This window comes from Pinus tabuliformis, chromosome 7, assembly GCF_031772625.1.
Source record: "Pinus tabuliformis cultivar Carrire ecotype Pingquan chromosome 7, CPIR1, whole genome shotgun sequence".
Classification (NCBI taxonomy): domain Eukaryota; kingdom Viridiplantae; phylum Streptophyta; class Pinopsida; order Pinales; family Pinaceae; genus Pinus; species Pinus tabuliformis.
Window position 1 is genome coordinate 1,392,719,890 of NC_142293.1, and position 9,152 is coordinate 1,392,729,041.

Consider the following 9,152-nt stretch of genomic DNA (forward strand, 5'->3'; position numbering starts at 1 on the left):
TATACAAAGAGGAGGTCTTCTCATTTGTGTCATCCAAGAATTATTCATTTTGTTTAATGTAAAGGAGTTTTCCCCCTCTAAGAGGTTTGTTTTGGAGTTGTTAATCTATCTCTTATTCTATTTTGTGAGCTGGTTGCATAACATTTGGTATCAGAGCCTTTGATTCTAGGGTTTCACTGCTTCAAACAGGCTCCTGAATTCCATCACAAAAAGGTGACCTTGGAAAATTGCCATAACTTTCTCTCTGAGCATCATATTCAAATTTTGTTAAAACCGACAAAAAGATGATGGACTGCAGTTTATTGGGTATCATTTTCATGGCCAAAGGTCGAAACAGTGACACGTGGAATTTTGTACAAGTTTTCTCTACTAAACTATATATAATCAGGTCATCATGGGATATTGGACATAACTCTTTATTAAAGATTCCAATCTTGATCAGACCTGTGGGGTTCGGAAGAGGACTCAATGGGAAACCAGAAGGTGAAATTTTAGAACTTGGAGATTCAAAATTACAAAGTTACAGTCATTTCAAGATCGAGCTCCTAAAAGCCAAAGAGATATGAGGAGGTTTGATGGAAAGGATCCGATAACTTGGATAATACAGATGGAGAAATATTTTGATCTACATGATGTGCAACTGTCACAAAATGTATGTATTGCATATTTATATTTAGAACCCAATCATTTTGTATGGCATAGAGAGCTTTGTTCTCATAAATCACTTGCCACCTGGTTAATTTTCAAGGAGGAAATGATAGCACACTATGATGATATAAAAAGAAAAACCTTCTTTATCCAATTGATAAATCTCAAACAAAATGGTTCAATGGAAGAGTACATTGAGGACTTCCAAAAAATGAATATAAGGGTAAATGATATTTTAGAGAAGCTCAGGATTGATGCCTTCATAGGGACTTTAAAGGATAACATTCAACATGAGGTTCGTTTTTGGGAACCTGATTCATTGGAGAAGGCATTCAGGTTGGAAAGAAAATTTGAAAGAAAAATTATGGAAACAAGGAATCCAACCACTCACAACTATAAATATGGAAGTGTTGTTGCTGCTAGCCTTCCACAATATACAAGGTTGACACCAAAATAGTTGGAAGAAAAAAGAGAAAAAGACATTTCTTACTGTTGTGATAGAAAATACACTAAAGGTCATAAGTGTGCTAAGAAGAAATTGCTTTACATAGATTGTGAAAAGGAGGAAAAAAAGGATCAAGAAATGTCAAAAGAAGAGGATATACACTAGGAACCAATTCAAGAGAAAGAAGAAATGAATTCGACCATATATTGTAGTGCATTGGTAGGAACTAGGACTCCTCAAACTCTCAATATAGATGTGCAAAGGGAAATAGTGAACAAATGTTTGGAAGGATATATTCATTACTTTGCATTTGATAAAAAAACACAATGGGTCAAGTGGTTATCTCTGCTTGAATTCCGGTATAATGCCTCAGTAAAAATGACCCCATTTATGGCACTTTATCGATACCATACACCATTAATCCCATCATTTTTAAGAGAAGATTATAAGTTTCAAGCAATGGAATATCACATCAAGCGTCAACAACAAATTCTCCAACTCTTAAAGAAAAACCTCACTTTGGTGTAGAATCAAATGAAACAACATGCATATCAACATCGGAGCGAAAGAAGTTTTCATGTAGGTGACTTGTAATTTTTACAGCTACAACCATACAAGCAAATGTCCCTCAGGTAAGCTAAGAAGCATAGTAAATTATCACCAAAGTACTATGGTCCTTACAATGTGTTGCAAAAGATTGGTACTACAACATACAAATTGGAGCTTCCTACATCTTCCCAAGTGCACTTAGTTTTCCATGTTTCATGCGTAAAGAAGTTTATAGGTGACAAGCTCCCAGTTCAAACAATATTGTTAGAACCTGACGAAGGAGAAAAAATCGTATTGGAACCTGAGGTAATCATGGAAATAAGAACCCAACAGCTACGATATCGATCAATTTCAGAGCATCTCATCAAGTGGAAGAACCTAACCACTGAAGATTTTGCATGGGAGGATGAGAAATTTATACAGAAGTATCCATAACTACTTGAGAGTTGACGACAACATTTTTTTGAAGGAGAGGGTCATGTTAGGTCTCTATACTACTAGCTTAGCCCCTTATTATTATCAATCAAACCCCCTTATTGTATTGTTGTGTCTATGTAGTTTGCATAATGTTATTATTGTGCCCCATTGAAGCCCATTATTGTTATTGTTGTGCCACTACATTATTATTGTTATGTTGGATCTGATTATATTGCGACCCCTTAGACTCCTATATATAGAGAGGAGGTCTTGTCATTTGTATCATTCAAGAATTATTCATTTTGTTTAATGTAAAGGAGTTTTCCCCCTCAAAGAGGCTTATTTTGGAGTTGTTTATCTATCTCTTCTTCTATTTTGTGAGCTGGTTGCGTAAGATTTGGTATTAGAGCTTTTCATTCTAGGGTTTCGCTACTTCAAACGGGCTCCCGAATTGCATCTCAAATGGGTGACCTTGGAAAAACTGTCATAACTTTCTCTCTGACCTTCAGATTCAAATTTCGTAAAAAGTGATATAAATAGGATGGACGGTAGTTTGTTGGGTATCATTTTCAAGGCAAAAGGTTGAAACAGTGACATGTGGAACTTCGTAAAAGTTCCCTCTACTGAATCGGTCTATAATCAGGTCATTGTGGGAGATGGGCATAAATCTCTCTTGAAGATTCCAATCTCGATGAGACCTGTGGGGTTGGAAAGAGAACTCAGTGGGAAATGACAATACAATATTTCAGAACTTGGAGATTTGAAATTGCAGAGTTAAAGTTGTTTCAAGATCAAGCTCCTAAAAGTAAGAAAAAAGATATGAGGAAATTTGATGGCAATGAAAAGGTAACATCGATACTACAGATGGAACAATATTTTGATCTACATGATGTGAAACGTTTACAAAAGGTAAGTATTTCATCTTTATATTTAGAACTGAATCAATTTGTATGGTATAGAGGGATTTGTTATCGTAAACCACTTGTCACTTAGTCAATTTTCACGGAGGAAATGATAGCACATAATGATGATAAAAAGAGAAACACCTTCTTTAGCCAATTGATAAATCTCGAACAAAAGGGTTCAATGGCATAGCACATTGAGGACTTCCAAAAATTAAATATAAGGGTAAATGATATTCTATAGAAGCTGAGGATTGATGTCTTCATAGGAACTTTAAAGGATAACATTCAACATGAGGTTCGTCTTCGGGAACTTGATTCATTGGAGAAGCTATTCACATTGGCAAGAAAAATTGAAAGAAAAATTATGGAAACAAGCAATCCAACCACTCACAACTATAAATATGGAAGTTTTGTTACTCCTAGCCTTCCACAACCTACAAGGTTGACACCTCAACAATTGGTAGAAAAAAGAGAAAAAGGGCTTTGCTACAATTGTGATAGAAAATACACTAAAGGTCATAAGTGTGCTGAGAAGAAATTGTTTTACATAGATTGTGAAGAGGAGGAAGAAAAGGATCAAGAAATGTCAAAAGAAGAGGATATACACTAGGAACCAATCCCAGAGAAAGAAGAAACGAGTTTGACCATACTGTGTAGTGCACTAGCAGGAATTACCACTACTCAAACTCTCAATATATATGGAGAAATAGAGATAGTGAACAAATGTTTGGAAGGATATGTTCATTGATTTGTATCTAACAAAGAAAAACAATGGGTCAATTGGTTACCTATGGTGAATGTTGGTATAATGCTTCACCAAAAATGACCCCATTTATGGCACTTTATTGATATCATACACCATCAATCACATCATCTTTAAGAGAAAATTCTAAGGTTCAAGCAATCGAAGATCACATCAAGCATGAACAAAAAATTCTCCAACTCTTGAAGGATAACCTACTTTGGCACAAAATCAAATGAAACAATAGGCATATCAACATCGCAGTGAAAGAAGTTTCGATGTCGGTCACTCGACATTTTTGCAGCTACAACCATACAAACAAATTTCCCTCAAGCAAGCCAAGAACGATAATAAATTATCACCAAAGTACTACAGTCCTTACAAGGTGTTGCAAAATATTGGGACTATGACATACAAATTGGAGCTTCTTGCATCTTCCCGCGTGCACTTAGTTTCCATGTTTCATGGTTAAATAAGGTTATAGGTGACAAGCTCCCAATTCAAACAATATTGTCGAAAACTGATGGAGAAGGAAAAATCATATTGGAACCTAAAGAAATCATGGAAATAAGAACCCAACATCTACGAAATCCATCGATTTCAGAGCATCTCGTCATGTGAAAGAACCTAATCGTTGAATATTATGCATGGGAGGATGCAACTTTTATACAGAAGCGTCCATAACTACTGAAGAGTTGAGGAAAAAACTATTTTTAAGGAGAGGGGAATGTTGGGTCCCTATACTACTAGTGTAGCCCCTTATTTTTATTAGTGAAACCTCCTTATTGTATTGTTGTGCCCATCTAGTCTACATTTTGTTATTATAGTGCCCCATAGAAGCCCACTATTGTTATTGTTGTGCCATTAAATTACTATTGTTATGTCGAGTCTTATTATGTTGTGACCCCTTCGACTCCTATATATAGAAAGGAGGTCTTGTCATTTGTATCATTTCCCTTTCTACAAGAGTGTGAGTGGGAGCTTGTGATATGCACTTGATGAACATTATGTTGACCATAAGTAATCTTTGGATTCGAAGTAAAATGTCTAATAATGTTTTTTTTCTTTTTCTTTTTTCTAAAATCTAGCTTAAAATTGAGAAAAACAAATAAATTAAAAACCATGAACACAACCGTTGTATTTAATTGTAGGAAATTTGATAATATGGAACCTAATTACAACCCTAACCCACCATAGTTGAACTATAATTTAGAAAAGCCAAATCCAATCCAAGAACCAAAACATCCAAGTGATGAATTAATCCATCCTTAACTACCATGAGGTCATTGATATAGGATCTCTAAAACACTAGAGATTTGTTATGAGTGTCTCTTGCAAGGTCAATAAACTCAATCTTATCATCTCTCTACAATGCCCAAAAAACGTTAACAAATATTTTTATTATAGGACTATAATGTATTAAGACTAACAAAGACTATATTAGAGACCCAAACATTAATAAAAAATATTTTTTGTCTTTGTTTGTTGACCCAAGAGACAACAATTTGATTCCAACAACCTAAAACACATTTATATGGACTAGTGCACCTACTAAACATCTTCTAGTTATGGATACAATATTTAAGACCTAGATGGTGCTAGGTTCATGGATTTTTGCAACAGTGCAACATGGAAACTTTGTGACATCATCACACAAAGATCTACCATTAGATAATATTGCAAGTAAGACCCTCTAACCCTATAGTGAGGTTTAACTAACAAAGGCCACATGGAGCTCACTTGAGCCCCATAAATGTACTAGTTGCAGGCATACTTGTTATGGCCTGATGGAGGGTAGTAGGAAACATAGTATTCTAGAAGAGGTTATTATCCCAAAGATATTTACATTCTTTATTACATAGATATATACATACATAAGTACATATATATAAGTTATTGTGTGTTTTCTTTATATATGAGATTATACTTTGTTTGGAGTTGTTATAGCTTGTATCACTCATCCAAACCCTATGGATGCATCAACAATAGTTTCACCTACCAATGTTATGGTTGATGTCTCCATTAATTAGGTGTACCACACATCTACATATGATAAATTGGAACTATCCCTGCTTGCATACCTTTTGATATGTTTTTAGTGTTTATGAGAGATTTTTCAATGTAAATCACATGATATTTCATTTGTCGACGTGTTTCGAACCAACCAGTGTGGTTCATCATCAGGACAAGTTGAAGAAACATATCTAGATTGCATGTTAAATAGTCAGAGCATAGCCTCCAACGGCTATAATTTTTGACCAGGCAATGACTATATTGACTAACTAATGGCTATATTAGACTAGGAAATGGCTAGTTGGATCGAACCCAGGGAAAAGGAGGGTAAAACTATATTTTATTAAAAATTAAATTAAGTTAAAGTTATGGATTAAAATAATTATTAAATTAATAATTAGTCATACTATTATTAAATTAAAAGTAAATGGGACTTATGAATTTACATAAAAGGTATTAACTATTCTATATTTATTTTAATTTTTATATAATATATATATATCTATATATATATATATATAGATAGATAGATAGATAGATAGATAGATAGATAGATATATTAAAATAAATTAATTTAAGTATTATATAGTAAGAATAAATCTATAATATTTTAAATTTTAAATATATTTAATTGTTAAATTGTTTAATTATATATCATCGATTATTTTAAAATTTAGTATAATTGTAGTGTTCATTTAATATTTTTTAGATATTGAGCTAATATCAGGGGATGAACAAGAGCCACCTAGGGATGACATATATTCCACTTTGTAGGAATCGTGTGTCAAATTAGGATTTGATTAAATATTTATTTTCTTATTTTATCTTGGTTTAATAATTGAATTATTATAAATGTATAGTTAGGTTCCTCCATTTTCTCAGTTCTCTGATTTTTCCCATCGACATCATTCACCACCATCTAATGTACAAACACCCATTTTCCAGTAGTGTCATGAAATTACCCTGATATTTGGGTTCAATATTACCCCAACCTTTCAACTTCTTCACTATTACAACCCATATATGTTCATCATCACCTACCTCCACAACATATTCCATCTCACCCACCCATAGAGGCTACATCCATAGGCCATTTAGTAGCCTTTGAGCATCTTATGGAGCCTAGTGATTGCACTACAACTGAAACTTTGTCATAGAGGGATAAATTCATCATGAGATCACTAAATAATGATTTTTTCTTCATAATGAATTTAATTTAATCTTGGAAAATTTCATTTAAATTGTATGCTCCAACTCTTATGACTATTTTAGGGTGTTATTGCTAAGAGGTTGGGGATGTAGAGGAGGAAGACACCCTCCCAACCAATTATAACATTTTCAATGAGTTTTATGGGTTTTAATTATAAATTTTTATTTTCAATATGTGTAATTTATTTTGGGAAATAAATATAATGAGAAATTTAATTCTTTGTGTAGTCGCTGGAGGGATGAAGCACACACAAAATAAAAAAATTTAGGCTTGTTTTAGTAAGATGAGTAAGATTGACTTATAGGATCCAAATGATATCAGTGAGGATGGAACTCGCCAATAAGTGACCGTTGAGACCCATTTTCTATATATGACATCATATTCTAGTTATTCATGTTTTTCCATGAGATGTCATTTATATATTAGAGTCATTTTCTATATAGGTCACAATATCCCATACTTCCATGTTTAGGCATGAGGTTTCATTTTGGATATTGTCCACATTGTGATTTTTTACTTTTAAATGTGCATTTGAGACAATTTTGAGTGTGTGTCTATGTCTCTATGTGTATTTCATGGTACATGTTCTATGAATTAAAGTGTTTCTTTATTTCACGTTGAAGTGTTAGATTGCTTTGTTGAAATAACATATGTGAAGTGAACACTATGACATGTTGTGTTGTTGGAGATGTTAAAATTTAGTTTTTAAATACATGTTAGTCAAGAATATTCCTAGTTATATAAGATGTTGATGATCCAAAGGAAACTGAAACAAGTTTTATCCATTAAGGATAGCTTCTCCAAGTTTATACCAAATCTAAAAATCACTTTATTACAATAATTTTAGTAATAGAAACTCCATCTCCTGAATTATCAAAGAAGATAAAAAAACCATCATGTGTGCCTAGAAGATGTGGAAATAATCTCCAGGGAGAACCATCATTACAAAAGGAAGATACATGAAGCAGTGGAAATCAGGAAACACCCCATCAATCTCAACAGAGACGGTGGGATTGAAGTGAGCATAAGTTTGATACCTCTGCTCACCCAAAATTGTAACTTCCAAGCTAACCCTTCTACCCTAACCAGCTGAGCCACCTCTTTTCCTTAATCTACATCTACTTCCCTTAATAATTTTAAAATAAGTTAATTAGAGTATATTACAATTAAAATATATTTAACTAATATTTAAATATATTTAAATTTACATTTTAATATATTAATATATTTAAAATAAAAATTAAATATATTTAAAGGGCATATAAAGCATTTAAAACATATTAATCAATATTTCATCAATTGATTTAAACCAGATAAATTTCCATTCATAATAAATAAAAGATATATTAATTCAAATATATTTAATCAATCATTAACTATATTAACATACTATAATGGTTAGTTATGAATATTAATATATTTAAATGGATTAAAGTATTTGAATTACTGTTTATATAAAAACATTATAATAAAAAATTTAATTTAATAAAATTAAAATATAATAAATTAATAATATAATACTATAACATTATTAAAAAAAATTTATTAAGGTATCATATTATTAGCTTTTAGCTCTCACTCTCAACCCATTCTATTCATCGCTCTATATTTATTATTCTATTTCTCTTCCAGTACTCATCGACCTTCATCATGAAGATGAGTCTTAGTATAGACTCGAAACGTTGACATTTAAAAATGACTACTGTGGAATTTCCGACATCTTAGATTCAATAGAAATATTTTCTTTACCATGAAGTTCTATATAATTTCTTAATAATATTGATGTTATGTTATATCGAATCATCATGAACAATAAATATTTGAAATTACTTGAACATAAAGACAATGAAAGAAGAAAAATCAATTTTTCAATTACACAATTTTGAATAGTGAGGTACTTTGTATATATATCTATATATATATTAAAAATGAAATACATGTGAAAAAATACATTACAAAATTGGTACAATAGCTAGCTTTCCAAATTGCAGCAAGACAAAATCATGAAAACCCTACGAACCACCGAATATCCATAAAAAACTAGCATCAACACCAAGAAATTCTCCCTTTGTTACAACAAGCTTTTTCTCACACATGCTCTTCACATTAGCATTATTTTCTTCTTCAGGTTTTGCAAACCCTAGTCATGTTGCAACAAACAAATCCATGGAAAGATAACTCTAATTATAGTCTCCACATCTACTTTCCCATCCTAGGATTTAT